Source organism: Pituophis catenifer, unplaced genomic scaffold (genome assembly GCF_029215685.1).
Source record: "Pituophis catenifer annectens isolate HBS135680 unplaced genomic scaffold, rPitCat1.0.hap2 SCAF_3, whole genome shotgun sequence".
In the NCBI taxonomy this organism is placed as follows: Eukaryota; Metazoa; Chordata; class Lepidosauria; order Squamata; family Colubridae; genus Pituophis; species Pituophis catenifer.
In genome coordinates this window covers 205,191,654-205,212,551 of record NW_027256883.1, presented here as the reverse complement: position 1 = coordinate 205,212,551, position 20,898 = coordinate 205,191,654, and the positions used below count along the sequence as shown (strand labels likewise).

The window sequence follows — 20,898 nt, the reverse complement described above, 5'->3', positions numbered from 1 at the left end:
GAAATATCTCAGGGGCTGCCCCAAAGAAGAGGGAGTCAAGCTATTCTCCAAAGCACCTGAAGGCAGGACAAGAAGCAATGGGTGGAAACTAATCAAGGAGAGAAGCAACCTGGAATTGAGGAGAAATTTCCTGACAGTTAGAACAATTATTCAGTGGAATGACCAGAAGTTGTGGGTGCTCCATCACTGGAGGTTTTTAAGAAGAGACTGGACAGCCACTTCTCTGGAATTGTATAAGCTCTCTTGCTTGAGTAGGGGGTTGGGCTAGAAGACCTCCAAGGTTCCTTCCAGCTCTGTTATTCTGAAAAAAGTGACTTATGACTGCTTTCCACACTTACAATTGTTACAGCATCCCCATGGAGAATAACATGTTCCCCATAAAATGATCAATGACACTCGTTGGTCAAAAAAGATGTTACCAAATTTCTTATTTTTTGCCACCATAGACTGATATGGCTCTCCAAAAAAAAAGCTGGGGGGGGGTGGAATTTATCTTTCACAGCTGCTGGCAAAAATGAAATTTAGTAAAAATTGACCTGTTTTCATCAAGAGATCTGCAATCTGTTCAGCCAGTGGGAATACTTGCAATGCTGAACCCCCTGAGCTATGACAACCATGGTCTACCTGGAGACACATACTGAAGTAGAATTTAAAGGCATAATCCCTATGGCAGGGGTGTCAAACTCACGTCGTCACAGCGTCGTCACGTGACGTATCGTGACTTTTCTCCCCTTTGCTAAACCGGCAGTGGGAGTGGCCAGCGCGTGACGCATCCAGTCCACGGGCTGTGAGTTTGACAGCTCCGCCCTATAGGACAGTGATGGCTAACCTTTTTGTTGTCGTATGCCAAAAGCGACCCATAATGCAGTGTGTGTGCAAACCCCCCAGGTCCTGGGACCCCCACACATATGTGCACATGACCGCATGTGCGCCTCCCACCCCCATGCATGCGTGTACAACCCCCCATGCTCCCCCATCCCTGCGCATGCATGCACGCCCCCTTGTGCTCCTGACGCCCCCTGTGCATGCGCACGACTCCCCCACGCTCCCTCACATGCGTGTGCGGCCCCAGCACATGTGTGTGAGACCCCGTGCATGCGCACATGTCTCCTGCACACATGTGACCCAAAAACCAGCTGGCCAGCGGGAGGCACGTACCCATGCACGGTGGAGCTGAGCTGGAGCGATGGCTTGCGTGCCATCAGAGAGGGTGCTATGTGCCACCTCTGGCACGTGTGCCATAGGTTCGCCATCACAGCTATAGGATATTAAGTCTTCAAGCCCAACAGCCTTTAATGGATGGGTCCTCCCTGAATTTATTCAATCTCTCTTTGAAGCCATCCATGTTGGAGGTCATTGCTGATGTCACGGCAATGAATTTCACTTTAAGAAAGAGTCACTTGGAGCTTGGAAGGTGACAAGTGCAAGAGATGAGTGCATGTTGATGACTATCACATTGAGGGCCGCAGCTTTAATCCACTGTGACCATTTTATGTTCTTCTCACCAGTCTTCTGATGCTATAAGAATGAAGCGCTGAAAACATCTGAGCTATAGATCAGTTGTAACCATTTCAAGAGCTCCGAATATAGTCCACAAGAAAGAAGCAATAAAGGAGAATGCTGGCTAGCCCTGATGATGTTCCCTAGTTTGGGTAATGAAATATCTGCAAGGAAACAACCAAGCTCAGAGAGCATCAAGGACCCCTCAAGGAAGAAGCGATGCAGCATTCATTTCCAGCCAACCATCCTTACCAACCATGCCTAATAAACTAACAGAGTCCGTAATTAGAAGGAAGAATACCAGAGAATACTAAAGCTACAGAAGAGAGAGGGAAGTAAATACATTTATCCTGAAAGAAGGATATCCAGCAAGATGCAGTTCAGTTGCAAGACAAGTAAGTCCTGCATTTAGGCAGCAAAAACCTCCCACAGATGCACAAGGACAGGATAGGCAGAACACCTGGCTCAACAGTAGCACCTGTGAGAGGGATTTAGGTGTCCCAATGGACCACCTTCCCAAAAGCGCTGTTCAAAAGGCAACTGGACTTACTTGTTTTTTTTTTCTTGAAAACATTTTGCTTCTCATCCAAGAAGCTTCTTCGGTTCAGCTGAGTTTGCAGAACTGAAGAAGCTTCTCGGATAAGAAGCAAAACCATTTCAAGAAAAAAAAAACCCCAAGAAAATCCAGTTGCCTTTTTGTAAAGCACGTTTGGGACAACCATGACCTGGATGATTGAGAATCTCCATAGACGTTTAGTGGGACGCTGCTTAAGTATGAGTCAATAGGGTGCTGCAGCTGCCAAAACAGAAACAAAAAACCCCAATGCAATCCTAAGAGAGATATAGCATCAATGTCATGAGAAGTGATAGTATTGTTCTAGACCAGGAGTCAGCAACCCGCGACTCTGGAGCCGCATGTGGCTCTTTCATCCCTCTGCTGTGGCTCCCTATCGCTGGTTGGCTCCACAAGTGATAGGGTTTTCGGATAGGGCAGGTAGAGGAAAAAGGATGCCGCGCTAGGAGGAGACTCTATGGTGGGGGAACTGGACTTCCGGTCGGCTCCAGATTTGAATGGGGGGCTTCCGGTTAGGACCTTTGTGGCTCTTTGAGTGTTTAAGGTTGCCGACCTCTGCTCTAGACCACACCGGTGAAGCCACATTTGGAATACTGCATCCCGTTTCGGTCACCACAATACAAAAAAAGATGCTCAGGCCTTAGAAAGAGTGCAGAGATGAATAAGAGAGAGGATGAAGGGATCTGGAGGCTAAATCATTATCATGATAACATTTCTTTTCCAGCAGGCCGGCCTGGCCTAACCTCTTTTTTAAAACTTTTTAAATTTTTTAAAATTTCTAAATTTTAAATTTTGTCTTATGAATTTGGGGGTTTTAAATTTCGTTCTCTGAGGCAATTATTTAATTGTATTTTAACGGTTTTTTAACATTTGTATTGTATGTATTTTATTTGGCTGTTCACCGCCCTGAGTCCTTCGGGAGTAGGGCGGTATACAAATTTAATAAATAAAATAAAATAAAAATGAGAGGCTAAGGAAATTGGATGTTCTGACCTAGGCTTCACAAAAGCACAAAGCAGACTCCTTGTCCCGACCAAAACCTCTTTTTATTAAGCTAATGCAAATTCCTCTCATTCACATCCAGCAAAGTCCTGGCAAACAGTCTTTCAAGGGTGAGTTTACAACCACAGACCTTATCAGGCTTGGAGAGCTGCCAGGCCGATATCTTCCCAATGCAATGCTGTACGAGAAAATACTTGGCAAGGAATCTCTGAGAGTCACGAACAGATCTCAACACTAATGAAATGAACTAATTGTCTCCTGCAAACACCACTCCCCTTTCACTGCTATTTATTTCCTATGGGAGGGGCCATTCTGCGTTCCCTTGTGCTTTTACTCCAGAGTCAACCTCTGTTCCTTAATTGTTCCCTTCTCCTGACAGCTCTGCGCATGCGCACATCGGGAACAGGCTCCAGCTGTTCTTCAGCCCCGCTTATCTCCGACTCAAAAGGTAGTTGATAACTGTTGGACAGCCATGGCCCCATCTCTGCCTCCGACGCAGAGCCCTGGAGCCTTTCCCAGATTCCAGGACTGGCCCATGTTCCTCCCCAACCTCCTCACTGTCCGAGTCTGCTGCCAGCTTCGCTGACCGCTGGCAGGCCACAACACTAGGAATGTTTAGTCTAAGGAGGAGAAGGCTTAGGGGAGACATGATAGCCATCTTCCGATACTTGAAGGGCTGCCACAGGAAAGGGGTGTGTGTCAGTGGTGGAATTCAAATTTTTTTACTACTGGTTCTGTGGGCATGGCTTGGTGGGCGTGGCTTGGTGGGCGTGGCAGGGAAAGGATATTGCAAAATCTCCATTCCCTCCCCACTCTGGGGCCAGCCAGAGGTGGTATTTGCCGGTTCTCCAAACTACTCAAAATTTACGTTTCGGGTTCTCCAGAACCTGTCAGAACCTGCTGGATTTCACCCCTGGTGTGTGTGTCCATTTGTTCTCCAAAGCACCCGAGGGCAGGGCAAGAAGTAATGGGTGGAGGATCATCAGAGGGAGATCCAACCTCAGAATAAGGAGGAATTTCCTGATTAATCAATGGAACAGTTTGCCTCCTGAAATTGTGGATGCTCCATCACTGAAGGTTTTCCAAAAAAAGATGGGAGAACCCTTTGTGTAGGAAGATATGAAGACTCCTGCCTTGGGCAGAGAGTTGGACTAGCAGACCTCAAGGTCCCTTCCAACCAGCAGTGGGTTTCGGATTATGTTACTACTGGTTCGCCGCGCATACACCCGCTCACTTCATGCGCGCCTGCCCTCGATTCGCACGTGTGCTTGCCTTCCACACATCCATCCGACCTTCTGCACATGTGCTTTGCTCATACGTGCGCCTTCCGCACATGCACCCAGCCTCAAAAATGTGCCTAAATAGGATGGCACAGGCTGGGGCGGGTGGGTAGGCCTACCTGCGATTTCCGCTACCGGTTTGGGCAAACTGGTCCGAACCGGCTGAATACCACCTCTGCTTCCAACTCTATGATCCCATGATTCTAAGGCAATGACAAATCACTTTCCCTCTGCTGTAAAGATCCATCTATGAAAACAACAGGAGTCAAGCTTGACTTAAAAGAGATTTTACTATTCCCCTCCCCACCCCCCTTAGCATCAAAGAACTAAGAGATCAAGCATTTCTTCTCATTTACACTTGGCAGTTTTCTATTCCATTTTCTTTGCAGCACGACCCCTAAAAAGCAGCCACTAGGTACAGAGGTCATCACTTAGATATTTATCACTTCGAACAACCTGGGACTTTCAGGGCCATTGACTGCTCTGGTCTTGCTGTCTTGCCTCCAGCGAGGGCACTGCAAAGGCAGCCGTCGTCTCTTTGTCAAAAGTAAGTCGGAAGGCGGCGGGTGCTGTTTTGCAAATTGCAATCTGAACCTCACATTCAGCTGCAAGGGAAGGTCATCCTAGGCTACAGAAATCTCTCACTGGAGGAAATGGCATTTAACATGGCAACACCTTTACAGCGGCACTGAATTCTTGCAAAAGGAGGCTGCTTAAAGATTGCTCCACCAAACTGCAGCCAGCCCCATTTAATGCCACACGAATTATTAGTCCTGAATCAGAAATGGGTAAGAACTTACTGCTAGTTAAGAGCCAGAGGGTGGAGTTAAGAGAGCAACTAGTCTGGAATCCTTACATTCCTGCAAATGATCCAAGTAGATTAAAGACAGGAACAAAGGGTCAGGACTAAGACCAAATCAACTTAAGTGTGTTGTGTGTCCATCCAAAAGTGAGAGACTGAAAAAAATTTGACACTGAAAGGAACTGGAATAAAGTTGAGGCATGAACAGTAAATGTAAAAAAAACCCCAAATAAACAATAAATGTAAAAAAACCCAAACAGTTGACTAGAGAAGCAGCAATAAAAAGATTTGTCCAAGCAAAAATTTGGACAAAACTTGAAATGTGAAAGGAAGCCAGATCCATTCCTGAAAGGTTGAACATTTTTTGCAGAAAAAGGCGATGATGTCAAACATGCAAATGCATCCCCAAACACCAATTTTGCAGAAATAATCTTTTTAAAAATGTGGAGTCCCTTGCATACCCATATTTTGCAGCTTCAATATGATCCCCCTATGCTAACAGCTCAGCAGCCAACCATCTATAGCCTATGATAAGAATATTTCACTAAAATTAGTGGTTTAGTGTCCTTGGCGTAATATTATTTTAGCCGAGGGAGATAATATGAGGCCAAAATAAAATAAGAAATAAAGAACACACTATGTGATTATTTGGAGTGTTAAACATCCCTGAAAAGTCAGAAAATACCCTAACTAGGAGAAGCAATAAAAAAAAGGAGCTTTAAAATATTAATCAACAAATGCTATTGATATGAAACTGTAAAGCTTGGATTCATAACAGGCAGCAGTTTTAGATAAACCATTTCAGTTACTTCTAATTAAATTACCACTCAGGCATGTCCTAATATATGAGAAAACTATGCTACACCCTCCTTCCAACCTTTTCATGCTTTTAAACTGATGATTGAGTCATTCAGAAAAATTAGCATTTCAATGTGTCTTTGCGATTTGTCACAGCAGTTTCATGGTAAACAGAAGTCCTCACTTCTGCTGCCCTACGCTCCTAGTAGCTGCACCCTGAGTTACTTAGAAGTAACTTTCTTTTGAAGAGAGCAAAGCAAACTTATTTATTATTTATTTTTTATTTATTTTGTCTCATTTCTAGGCTGCCCAACTCCCAAGGGATTCTGGGCGGCTTACTACAAAGAATAAAACAATGCGAACAATCCCATAAAAAATGTTAAAAAGAAAAACATTAAAACATTAAAAACTTTAAAAACGTTAAAACACATGCACTCCAATTTGTGGCCGGGTCTCGCAAGATCATTATCACGGGAACAATGGCCCCAGGGCTGCCGGAAAAGCCAGGTCTTTTCGGAAGGCCAATAGGGTGGGGGGGGGATCCAGACTTCAGGTTCCAGAGAGCCGGGACAGCCACAGAGAAGGCCCTCCCCCGCGGGCCCGCCAGACGACATTGTTTAGCTGATGGGACCCAGAGGAGACCGACTCTGTGGGATCTTACCGGTCGCTGGGAGCTATGTGGTAGAAGGCAGTCTTAAGCTCTGAACTGACATGCGTGGATTTCAGGAACTACATTCTGCTGTTATTCCACAGAATTTATAGAATCCATGTACCAAAAAAAAAAAAAAAAGTCACTCGTTGGTTTGCTCTCTGTTTATATACTAGTGGCTTCTCCTGTTCTGTCCTAGTGTTGATGGAAATGTTCTTGGTGGTTCCTTGATAAGCCTGTTTACCGTTTTCTGGGTTGGTAGTTCCTTGACTGCGGGATTGTTTACTGGTTGGTTGTTGGTCTAGTATAAATCTTGATGTACTGTATATAAACAAAGAGCAAACCCCACTCCCTTTTAATGCTGATGATGTTACCTGGCTGGGTAATGAAATGTCTGTCAGTCGCGTTCAGAGAGCACCAAGGACCCCGAGCAACTCTGAGCTACAAATATCCTCTTCTATTGATAAAAACAGAAGAAGAGGCACCAAACTGATGGAAAACTTAAAGTACACAATTCTCAGTTTGCCAGCATGAGAGACTTACTTAGTGTAGGAAGCAGTTAATTCAAGATCTCCACTCTCATGGTCTGATTATTGGGCATGCTGCATCCCGTATCTTTGTGGAATATCATTTAGTCCAAAATATTCAAAATATATGGTTCAGAAAAATCCAAACTCCTCTCTATGCCTGCTCAACTGAGTGCTAGCTTGAACAGGAATATAAAAAGACTGTCCTTCTATATAGCTCACACTATTATGGCAAGGAATATTTCTTATATTCTGAGATCCATAACATCTCTGCAGTTTGAACTGTTTCCTGAGAAGCCTGATAATTTTTACAGTGCATTATCTATCTATCATCTATCTATCTATCTATCTATCTATCTATCTATCTATCTATCTATCTATCTATCTATCATGTATCTATCTATCTATCTATCTATCTATCTATCTATCTATCTATCTATCTATGTAAAAAGTTAAAATCTCGGGTGTTTTCCCGCGTCATTATAAATTTCTTAGTTAAAATGTTTAAAATCTATCTATCTATCTATCTATCTATCTATCTATCTATCTATCTATCTATCTATTATCAATCAATCAATCAATCAATCAATCATCCATCTAATCTATCATCTCTCTTTCTCTTTCTCTTTCTCTTTCTCTTTCTCTTTCTCTTTCTCTTTCTCTTTCTCTCTCTCTCTAATTACCATCTATCCTCCATCTAATCTTTCTCTTTCTCTGTCCATCCATCCATCCATCCATCCATCCATCCATCCATCCATATCCCATACATATAGCAAGCTGAGCAGTGGTGGGTTGCTCCTGGTTCAGACTGGTTCACAAGAACCGGTAGTATAACTGGTGGGAGGCTCCGCCCACTGACCCGGACGTCATCATAGGTGATCTGCGCGTGCGCAGAAGTGGGCGCGAAGCAAACCGGTAGTAAAGGTAAGTAGAACCCACCCCTGAAGCTGAGATCAAATCTATCTGATTCCCTATACTGGCTGGGGAATTCTGGCAATTGAAGTCCACACCTCTTAAAGTTGTCAAGTGTGAAAAACACTGCTCTACAGCATCAACTCGGACTCTTCTCGTAAGTTGGATGGGCAAAGCCAATGCTTGCCACACAGCCATATGAATCTGTGTAATCTACGTTTATGTCTCCGAACTTCATGGCCATTGCTTAATTGCGTGGCGATCATCTTCATCTTTTCAATCTGGAGACCCATTTTTAAAAAAATCAACCCCGGATTTCTCATCATGTCATCAGTCTGCTCCAATCAGCTTCATTAGATGAGTCACGGTTCTAGCAATATAACAAATTGAGAAGCATCCTGATCATGTTTCCCTTGACTGGCCTTTTTTTGATGCTAAAAAGTCCAAAACATTGTAACCTTTAATCCAAGAGGAATTACTACAACCCCTTTAATCATTTTGATTGACCTTCTTTCCACCTTTCTCAGCAAGGCACTATTCTCTTTGAAAAGTAGAGATCAGAACTGTATAAACTATTCAAAGTATAAATTTAACTGCGGTGCGATAGTTCAGCAGTTAAAGCCACTGAGTTTGTTTGAGACCTGAGCGCAGTGTGATGGGTGAGCTCCCATTACTTGCCTCAGCTCCTGCCCACTTAGAAGTTTGAAAGCATGCAAATGTGAGTAGATAAATAGGTACCATTTTGTTGGGAAGGTTACAGCGTTCCATGGACCTGGGTGTATAGTCATGCTAGCTACATGACCATGGAAGCATATCAGACAATGTTGGCTCCCTTGGTTAAGAAACAGAGATGAGCACCCCTAAAGTCGGACACTGGATAGAGGAAACTTTTACCTTTATTTTTATTCAGAGTATGATTCTATAAAGGCATAACCATTTTGATATATTTAACTATCATTCCATTCCGAATGATCCCAGAGCTATAATTTTTATGGCAGTCAAACATAGGTGATAACTTCATTTCTTTTTCTTGGTGAGTTGCCACCATCAGGATAGGTACTGAGGAATACGGTTTCTAGTTCATCAGTTTTGATTATCTGGAATAATTTGCATTTCATAGATGTTTTTCTCTTTGGCACGTTTTTACTCATGTAGCAGTCTGTGCTCCTGATACATTTGGCTAAATTTCCTATGCATTCACAGATGTGCTCCAATTTGTAATGGGGAAAACCTGGACAGTATGATCTTTCTTTTTCACTGATATATTCCCATCAAAGGGAAAGAAATACATACACCAACATTCTCTCTTACACCCAAAGACACATAATCGTCCATGAAATATATACAGAAACACCAATAGCAGATTTTTTTCCAAGTAGGTCATTCATAATAATAGCAAGAACAACACATTAACATAATAACAGAATTGCAAGGGATCTTGGAGGCCTTCTAGTCCAACCTCTCCACTCAAGCAGGAAACCCAACAACATTTCAGACAAGTGGCTGTCCAATCTCTTCTTAAAAACCTCCACTGTTGGAGCATTCACAACTTCTGGAGGCAAGTTGTTCCACTGATTAATGGTTCTAACTGTCAGGAAATTTCTCCTTAGTTCTAGGTTGCTTCTCCCCTTGATTAGTTTGCATCCATTGCTTCTTGTTCTGCCTTCGGGTGCTTTGGAGAATAGGTTGACCCAGGGGTGAAATGCTCCCGGTTCGGACCGGATCACCTGATCTGGTAGCGATGGCGGCGGGTGGTTCGGTAGCAAAAATCCCTGCCCCCCCCCCGCCACCATGCCCAACTGAGCCACAGGATCATCAGAGGCTTTTTTTTTTTTACTTTTAAAAGTATTTTTTCTACAACCTCTTCCGATAAAAAAATGCTTTTAAAAGTTAAAAAAAAAAAGCTTCTGATGATCCTGCGGCTTAGCTGGGATCGTCAGAGGCTTTTCAAAGCATTTTTTTCTGCAACCTCTTGGCTGAAGAGTTGTAAAAAAAATGCTTTGAAAAGTCTCTGACGATCCCAGCTGAGTTGCCTGATCGGCCAAGGCTTTTCAAAGCATTAGAAAAAATGCTTTGAAAAGTTAAAAAAAAAAAAAAAAGTTGGCTACGCCCACCCAGTCACATTAACCCCCCCCCCCACCAAGCCATGCCCACAGAACCGGTAGTAACAAATTTTACATTTCACCCCTGGGTTGACCCCCCCCTCTTCTTTGGGGAAGCCCCTTAGATATTGGAAGACTGTTATCAGATCACACCCATTCTTCCCACCCCACCCAATAAATTAGACATATCCAACTCCTGCAAATCTTCTTCATGTGTTTTACCTTCCAGTCCCCTAATCATTCCAGAACATGAAACCGAATTGCAGACAGAAGATGGCCTATGCCAGTGATGGTTAACCTTTTTGGTGCTAAGTGCCCAAAGCGTGTGAGTGTGCACGCGAATGCACGTGCATGTGCCTGAATCCCCAAAATGCAATGCAAGTGCCCCCCGTACATGCACCCTGCCTCCGTTCATGCACCCCGCCCGTCCGTGCATGCACCCCACCCCCCTTGCGGCCCATTTGACTTCCAGGTTGGTGCAGGCTGCAGGAATGGAGTAGAAACATAGGGTGCACTGCTGGGAGGGACACACCTGCGGAGATCAGGGAAGTCACAGGTGGCAGAAATGGAGTAAAAAGGTAGGGCATGCTGGGGGGAACCTACAGAGATCGGGGAAGTCCCCGCCCCCTGAGCATGCGTGGCAGATAGCCAAAGACCAGCTGTCCGATGGGAGGCACATCCATGCGCAATGAAGCTGGGCTAGGCGACGGCTGGCGTGCTCGCAGAGAGGGCTCTGCGTGCCACCTGCAGCACGTGTGCCATAGGTTCGCCATCACGTACCTAGGGTGGATAAAAATCAATGATTTTTTTTAAAAAATCAAAAAAAATCAGATTTTTTTTATTTAAATCGGATTTTTTTTTTATTTTTATCAAATTTATTTTAATAAAAAACTTTTGGGGTAAAAATCTATCGTAAGATAGTTTTCTATTTAAGATACATAAATAATTTAGTTTATTCAGCATGAAATGGAGTTTAGTTATGTAGCATGAGGCTGTATATTCTGCAACACTGGGACTATCAGTGAGTCAACAGTGGGTCAAAGGAGTAGCAGAGATGACAGTTGCTCTTTAAAAATTACGATTTAAATCGAGTTGATTTAAATCAAGCCTTTTTACTAGTGATTTAAATCATGATTTAAATTGTGATTTAAATCAACTCAATTTAAATCAAATCCACCCTGCACATACCTATGAGGTCCCTTCCAACTCTGTTATTCTGTACTAATTTTACAGCCAGAATAAAAGATAAAGGAGTGGTGGGGGCAGGGATGAGAAAGAGTTGGACAGGGAAAGACCAGATCGAAATATGAAAAAAGCAATGCGGTTAAAACTCAGAGGATTTTCTTGCACCTAAATATTGCTTTTCAATTAGTCTCATTCTTCAAAGTTGTCACAAGGCCCTATTTTCTAAGCTGCGTGTCTCTCGTTATGTTTTCATATCAATAACAGTTTGGCGTGAGTGGTACCAAATGCACATCTGTATTTTTTTTTCTACTGAAGTCTCAAACTCGATGAGCCCACCTATCCTGAAGAAAAAAAGTAGATGAAACTGAGAGCTTAGCTTCATTTCATATTGGAGATCTGAAGAAGAATGGAATTTTTTTTTTTTAAAAAAGAGATTTTTTAAAAAAGACTGTCAATGTAGTCCAGATCCTTTCGATTCCCCACCCCCCCTGTATAGCCTTTGCAGCTCTTAAAGACTCTTTTAAGAGTCTTCACAGCCTCATTAAGACTGATGATTTTCAACATTTCCTACCCCAATTCATGTGCAATTAGGCTTATAGGAAGAAGGAAAGCGGTCCAGATATTCTAAATTTTGCAATGCATCATTCAAGACTTGAGTAGCTTCCTTAAATAAAGGAAGACTACAGTATTTGGGGATTTTTACCTTGGAACAAAGGTGCGTATATTTATTAAAGAATGATGCATTCATAAAATAATTCGTAGTGCAGCTGGTCCTCAGGTTACAATGACAATTGAGACTGGGAACTACACTGCTTAGGGGTGCAATCCTAAAGTGCAGTTCCAGAAGTCCCCAGTTACACAATTAAGTGAATCACTATGGGTCATTAAGTGAGGACCTCACATGCCCATGACCTATGACTTTCTTTTGGGTTTCCCTGTTGACTTTGCTTCTGGGAAAATAGCAGGAAAATTACAATCGTGTAACTGTGGAGACACTGTGATGGCTGAATCGCTAAAGATCCATCATAAAACATCTTTTTTCAGCGCCATCCTAACTCTGAATGGTCATTGCCTATGATTCTGAAAGTTGGACCTTAAAAAAGCAAGACAGGAAGAAAATCAACTTGTTTTACTATGGTGCTGGAGAAGGCTCTTGTGTATTCCTCAGACAGCAAAGGTGATTAACAAACAGGTACTGGATAGCATAATACCAGACACGTCACTGGAAGGCAAAATCACAAAACTGGGTCCCACTGACTTTGGCTATGGGATGCAGGGGAATTCACTGGAGAAAGCAATTCTGTTTGAGACAATCTATATCTATATATATATATACAGTATATAAAAGCCAAATACCACTCACTCATCACAAAATCTCCAGATCGGTAAAGCCTACAAATTTAAAATTTGGCACATATGTTTCTCTTGGCTTCTAGGTGCTCACTAAGAAAGGATTTTTCGAAATGATCATCAGATCATTAGTATTTCATATACAGTATTACTTTACTTTACTTTTTACTTTTATTTGATTTATATACCGCCCTACTCCCGAAGGACTCAGGGCGGTGAACAGCCAACAATAAAATACATACATACAAAATTTAAAAAGCAGAAATAAAATCGAATTAAGTAGTTTGGCCCAGACAGATTAAAAACCCCAATCAATTTAAAACAAATTAAACTTTGAATATTAAAAATATTAAAAAATATTAAAAATTATTTAAAAAAGAGGGAGAAAGTTAGGCCAGGCCCACCTGGTGGAATAAAAAGGAATAAAAAGGTATTATATTATATTCACATGCTCTGATGCTAAGGAGTTAGATGTTCTACTCCCACTCCTCACTTGATAAGAACTCTGTTCCAACTGGCAGTTGCCTCACATTCCGTTACCTCAGTTCAAACTGGCAGACATTCCACTCCTTCACTCAGGAGCGGTCTGGGGCTTCTTATAGTACTAAACGTCGCTACCTCACCAAAATGTCTACGCCTTCCACCTATGGAACTGCTTCCGAACTCAAGGCGGTGGGAGAGATATTCCCTTATGAGTTTCAATCACTGACCACCACTGAGCCAACACATTGTGAACTGAATTTCTCCTGCATAGTGTCCCAGCCCCAAATCACTTCTTACACTGACCTCCTCAGTTCAAATGAATCTGTTCCTTCTACTGTAACACCAGTTAAAGCGGAAAGAGGGAAAAAACATAGGAAAAGAGCAAGCCCAATTCTAACTACTCATTAATTTTCAAGCTTTAAGTATCAATTTATCAAGCCCCATCACATAGTTTCATAGCAAAGCACGGATATCCAGCTAGTTAGCAATAAAAGGAAACCAGGCCAACAAAGAACACAGTGGCTGGACACCACCAAAGCTGACCCCAGCCAGAGCATAGAACAACTCAAAGAAGGAGAGCAAGATCAGAAAATGTGGAGAGACCTGGCCCAGAGAATCGTCACATTGGACACGATTGAATGGATAACACCATCATCGCCATCAACATCATGTCTGAATTGATATCACCCTCCTCCTCCTCTCACTCCAGTTTGATGTTACTAACGCTAGATGTGGCCAGGTTTGAAGAAGCAATAAAAAGAAGCATTTATTTAAAAAGACTGTAGGGTTGAACTACGGAATTCAGAGCTGAAAACCAACAGTGTAAATCAGGGGTGTCAAACTCAAGGCCTGTGGGCCAGATCTGCCCTGCGGGTGCTTAGATCTCGCCCTCAGGGCCACCCTAGAAACAGTGAAGACCGGCCTGCGGTGCCTCTGGCACTGAAAATGGAGGGCCACCTCTGTTTCACCGGCAGAGGGTTGCAGGAGGCCGTTGCAGCCGAAAACGGAGCTCAGGATAGAGCGACAGGCACCCCCGACACAAGTGACATCAAGCTGGCCATGCCCTATGGCCACGCCTACCCCCTGCCCCCCAAGGTCAGACACAACCCTGATGTGGCCCTCAATGAAATCGAGTTTGACACCTCTGGAGTAAATGTTTTTTTAATTTTTTTTATAAAATAAATTTTATTAATGTTTTCAAATTATAATCAACACAAGACAAAAACATTGTTTATACATACAAACAAAAACCATACATTCCCCTCCCTCCCTCCCCCATTCATAACACTAAACATAAAAAAACACGTCTATCCCGGCAGATATTGTTCCTGCCCTCATTGGTAAATAATTATGCCCACAACACAGAATAAGGTAAGTAATTCCCAGATGTGATTTTCATACAATTATCTTTCAATCTAAATAAGTATATCTCTCTTCATATTAACATAGGCCCTCACTTCATCTCAATTCTTTTATTCAACCACCGATACCAACTGTCCCAACTTGGTAAAAATTCAGAATCCTCTTTTTCTTTCAACATATACATCATTCTATCCGCCTCAGCGCACTCTAATACTTTGTTTATAATTTGGGCACTAGCTAGTAGTATCTCTTTTCCTTTCCACTGAATAGGGTGAACACTATTCTAGCTGCGACTAAAATATGTAAAGTGAGATACCATTTTTTCTTGCTCAGCCCCTCTGGGCAAATACCTAGTAAATATATCTCAGGTTTCCATTGGAGGTCCACATTAGTAATTTCCTTAATCCAATTCTTAATCCTTCTCCAATACTTCTTTGCCATTATACAAGTCCACCATTGGTGGAAATACGTACCTCTGGTTTTCCACATTTCCAACATAACTCTGATGCACCCGGAAACATTTTAGCAATTCTTGCTGGTGGAAGGTGCCACCTATATAACATTTTATATGCATTTTCCTTGAAAGACGTTGCCATAGTCATTTTAATATTTCCCCCCCACATTTGTTGCCATTTTTCTAGGGGAATTGAGTACCCAAAATTTCTCCCCCAGGCAATCATAGTGTCTTTTACAACCTCCTCTCCTATCATTCATTCAAGCAATTGTACGTACATTTTGGTTATGTATTCATGGTCCTCTCCCAATAATATTTTATCAAATGGTTTTTAAAGGGGACTGGATAGAGCAGTCATGTCACGTTTTGAGGTCATCTCAAATAAATTGCATTTCAAACAAAGTCTTTGATGAAAAACTCCCATTTATTAAGCACGACATTCTAACTCCGACTCCATCGCAGCCAACACTGACTTCCTGACCCAAAACCCTCCCTTTCCTTTCCCCACTCCTCTGCACTCATTGGCCATCTTCCAAGTCACTCTACCCCTAATCTACTGCTCCAGCTCAAAGGAATTTTCCCCCTCCCATCCCATCTCCTAGGGATATTATCTCCAGGGAAAATAAGTAGGTGAAAAGTCAAACATCCCTTTCCAGACGCCTCCGCTTCTCCTTCTTATGTCAGCACTAGAGTAAATGCAGCTTGAAGTGCTGACAAGTCGTTTCCAACCTTTCCGGGTTGATGTCCTGGCACCCGGAGGGGAAGGGGAGATAGTTTTACATGAGGGACAGGTGCACGCATGCACATGCACAGCAGTGGTGGTTTCTACCAGTTCAGGCAAATTGGTAGTGGTGGCAGAGGGAGGCTCCGCCCCCCCGGACGTCATCACGGACGCTCTGCACATGAGCAGAAGGGCCGCATGTGAGCGAAACGAGCATGCACGCGTGCTCACAGTTCCAAACCGGTAGCGAAGGTAAGTAAAACTGGTGCACAGCATTATTTATGCGAGCAAGGCTGTGCGCACACATGCATTCGCCCACTGCTTGCGCAGTCTGGTTCCAAATGGGCCGTGGCCCAGTAGTACGCCATGGTCCTGGGGATTGGGGACCTCTGGGATAGTGGATCAAAAGGAGGATCAGACTGTCAATGACTACTGTCTTGAGGTTGTTCATAGCTTTTTGATTCACATGCAGCATAGTTTAAACGTTAGCTGCTGATGAGCTAGCCGGACAAACGTGATCACTTTCCATGTTCCATATCTAAACCCTCTGACTGCCTGCAATTGATCACGCTGTGAAACAGAAAAATATCTTAGATGGGCTTCTGTACTGCTATCTTTTCATCCATCTGGTCATCCATCAGCTAGCTGCTCTGTCATCTACTGATGCCATCCATCCAGCTACGGTTACCTACTGTCACCTTCTGCCTTGTCTCTCAGTCAAACAGCAGGTGGCAGTGTCTAGCTAACTTTGTGTGAAGGTTGAATGCTGTGCAGGATCACACCATGTGATGTGAAAGGAAGACTCCAAAAATCCTATCATTTAACCAGGAAGTAACAAAAACATCCTGAAAGGTGGATTCTAATTCTAATAATTCTAATAATTCTAATAATTCTAATAATTCTAATAATTCTGATTCTGATTCTGATTCTGATTCTGATTCTGATTCTATTCCATTCCATTCCATTCTATTTTCTATTTTCTATTTTCTATTTTCTATTTTCTATTTTCTCTTATTTTCTCTTATTTTCTACTCTACTCTACTCTACTCTACTCTACTCTACTCTACTCTACTCTACCCTACCCTACCCTACCCTACCCTACCCTACCCTACCCTACCCTACCCTACCCTACCCTACTCTACTCTACTCTACTCTACTCTACTCTACTCTACTCTACTCAAGACAATACAGGTAGTCCTTGACTTATAACCACAATCAAGCCCCGGATTTCTGTGGCTAAGCAAGTCGGTTGTTAAGTGAGTTGCAACCAATTTTAGGACCTTTTTTGCAAATTGTTAGGTAAATCACTGCCGTTAAGCAAATCGGGCGGTCCTTAAACAAATCCAGCTTCTCTCATTGACTATGCTTGTCTGAAGCTGGCTGGGAAGCTATTGTAAATACTGTACATGCCCACTGCCAAGCGCCCAAGTTTTGATCACAAATGTTGATCATAGGGTGCTTGGATAGCAATAGACTTATATACCCGCTTCATAGAGCTTTACAGCCCACTCTAAGCGTGTTTTACAGAGTCAGCCCTATTGCCCCCAACAATCTGGCTCCTCATTTTACCCACCTCGGAAGGATGGAAGGCTGAATCAACCTTGAGCCTGGTGAGATTTGAACTGCCAAATTGCAGGCAGCCGGCAGGCAGCAGAAGTAGCCTGCAATACTGCATTCTAACCACTGTGCCACCGTACCATCGTGGCTCATGGTCATAAGTGTGAGGACTTATTGACTCATTGTTAGTCACTTTTTTAGTGCTGTTGTAACTTCAAATAGTCATTAAACGAATGGCTGTAAGTCAAGGATTACCTGTATCTACTCAAAGGACAATGAACTACGGCTGCTATTTTTAAAAATCTCTGTCTCTTCTGTACTTGTGGAAAGTTAGTTCACTAGGCAGTGTTCCGATATCTCAGGGGCTGCCACAAAGAAGAGGGAGTCCAGCAGTTCTCCAAAGCACCTGAAGGCAGGACAAGAAGCAATGGGTGGAAACTAATTAAGGAGAGAAGCAACCTAGAACTAGGGAGAAATTTCCTGACAGAACAATTAATCAGTGGAACAACTTGCCACCAGAAGTTGTGAATGCTCCAACACTGGAGCATTAGAAACTCCAACAGTTTTTAAGAAGAAGTTGGATAACTATTTGTCTGAAGTGGTGTAGGGTTTCCTGCCTAAGTAGGGGGTTGGATTAGAAGACCTCCAAAGTCCCTTCCAACTCTATTTATTTTATTCTATTCTAAAGCAGAAACTTAAACTGCAATTTCAAGCCATCAATTCAAGCGGAACTTTTGTGAAAAGACATTTTTCAAAACAGAATATAGTTCCCTTTTCTCAAACTACCTTACACAGGAATCCGATGCTTTTCATATCACACAAAAGGGGAAGGTTTTCTATTTTTCTTGTCTTCACCACAAAGAAATCTTTTACCTACATCTGAATAATATGAATATATTAATTAAGCTTGATAATGGCTCTTAATGATACCCATCAGCAATGGTAATCAAAGCTATATATATCTTTACTTTTGTAAAAACGGTGCCTAATTGTAATTTCTTATATTGTGAAAATCTTTAAATGATGCGATTGTTTCATATACTTAAAAATTTCCCCCTTTTCCCCCTTCAAATGCCAGAGGGTTAGTGTACAGAGTAAAGGTAATCCTTGATTTATGGACCACATGTGGAGTTAGAATTTCTGTTGTTCAACAAGTTGGTTGTTAAGTGAATTGCGCACAATTTTGTGACTTTTTGCCACAGTTAAGAAAAGAGTCACTGCAGTTGTTAAATGAATCATGCGGTTATTAAGCAAATCCAGATTCTCCCATTGATTTTGGAAACTAGATGGGAAGGTGGCAATTGGTGGGAATGCTATGGTAGTCATAAGTTTGAGGACTGTTCGTAAGTCAGTTTTTTCAGTGCCATTGTAATTTCAAACAGTCATTAAATAAATGGTTTTAAGGCCAAGGAGTTTCATGGCTAAGGTGAGACTAGAACTCATGGTCTCCTGCTTTCCAGCCAGGTGGCTGCAACCACCACTATGGAGGAAAAACAGGCAGAAGATAGGCAGAATGCATCCATGAACACCCAGGGGTGAAATTCAGCCAGGTTATGACAGGTTCTGCAGAACCAGTAGCGGAAATTTTGAGTAGTTCAGAGAAGCGGCAAATACCATCTCTGGTTGGCCCCAGAGTGGGGGTGGGAATGGAGATTTTGCAATATCCTTCCCCCAGGAGTGGGGTGGGAATGGAAATTTTGCAGTATCCTTCTCCTGCCACCCCCACCAAAGCCACCCCCACCAAGCCACACCACACCCACCAAGCCACAACCACAGAACCGGTAGTAAAAAAAATTTGAATTTCACCACTGTGAACACCAATTTAGCACATTGTAAGCCGCCCTGAGTCTCCGGAGAAGGGCGGCATATAATCAAATTAAAAAACAAAACAAAACTAGCAGCCAGAAGACATGATGAAACTCTTAATTTCACAATATATAGACAGACTTAACTATAATTTCAATTGGAAAAATGTGACCATCCTAGTCCCAAAAGCCACGTCCAAAATGCCAGGGAATTCTAGAAGCCTGGAAAGCTTGACAAATCAGCCATCAATAGACACATAGATATTAACAACATCTACAGACTATGCAAAGAGACCATCATCCAGCCCAAAAAAGAACAAAAAAGACCCAACACCTCTCCGCCAGCAATCAGCACCCAGATCCGGATAGATTAACTCCAAGATTAACATCAGACACCAATCAAGTAAACAATAACCCAATCAAGAAATCGCTAAAGAAGTCAACAGCAAACAGCCAACCAAAGAATCTTCAAGGCCACCTCCACCAAGACTGACAAGCAAGACACTAGAATATAAACTGACAGCAAACAGCACTCCCTACTGGCACTGATGATGTTTAGAAGCTGTGAATGATCCAACACTGTAAATTTTTAAGAAGAGATTGGACAACCATTTGCCTGAAATGGTACAGAGCAGTGATGGAAAACCTCTGGCACTGGTTGCACATGCGCGCCAGCCAGCTGGTCTTCTGCACACCAGAGAGCCGGAAACCCAAAATACCAGCTGGCCAATGCACAGCTGGTCTTCTGGTTTCCGGGGCTCCGGCATACACAAAAATCAGCTGGCTGGTGCCCATGTGCACCAGTCAGCTGGTCTTCGGGTTTCCGGGGGCTCTGGCGTGGGGCACTTGCACACATGTTCCAGTTTGGGCACTCGGTGCCGAACAAGTTTGCCATCACTGTTATAGGGTTTCCTGCCTGAGCAGGGAGTTCGACTAGAGACCTTCAATGTCCTTTCCAACTCTTCTCTTCTCTTCTCTTCTCTTCTCTTCTCTTCTCTTCTCTTCTCTTCTCTTCTCTTCTCTTCTCTTCTCTTCTCTTCTCTTCTCTTCTCTTCTCTTCTCTTCTCTTCCCTTCCCTTCCCTTCCCTTCCCTTCCCTTCCCTTCTCTTCTCTTCTCCCCCTCTCCTCTCCTCTCTTCTCTTCTCTTCTCTTCTCTTCTCTCTTCTCTTCTCTTCTCTTCTCTTCTCTTTCTCTTCTCTTCCTCATTCTCTTCTCTTCTCCTCTCCTCTCCTCTCCTCTCCTCTCCTCATTCTGTTCTGTTCTATTCTATTCTATTCTATTCTATTCTAATTCTATTCTATTCTATTCTATTCTATTCTATTCTACTTCTATTCTATTCTATTCTATTGGTAATGAAATGTCTGTAAAAAAACCCTTACTCCTCTGAGCTTCTGAGAGCACCAAAGACCACTCAGGTGCCTTAACCACTAGACCAAAATTCCCAGCTTCCCCTAATCAGTTTCAAATGGGTAGTTAATGATGGGAACAAGAAACAAGACATCTCAAGGGCACCAGATGGGGAAAGCTGCTAATGAAAAAAAAAAAAACATAATTTCAACCGAATGCCTTTTTTTCACCTTTGAAACCAAACTGTACTGCATTGTTCAGCAACCTATTAGTTCATAAGTACCCTAATTAGGCTGTAGCTCCAGATTAATAGGATTAGCAATAGAGACATTTTAGAAATACACGAAATTTCCTTGTCTTATGACTCTCTTGACATTTATAATCATGTAGAAATGCTAAATTTACATAGCTATGCCTAATTAAAACATGGTTGTAATTATTCCCCCCGTCCAACTATGTCAAAACAGAAAGAACAAACTGGAAAATTG

General features: G+C 42.7%; 1 protein-coding gene across 1 annotated transcript in view; it reads right to left on the bottom strand.

The window, feature by feature from the left end:
* The window catches only part of CDH4 (cadherin 4), a 401,827-nt gene that overhangs the window by 97,033 nt on the left and 283,896 nt on the right, over window positions 1–20,898 (bottom strand). The window lies entirely within an intron of this gene.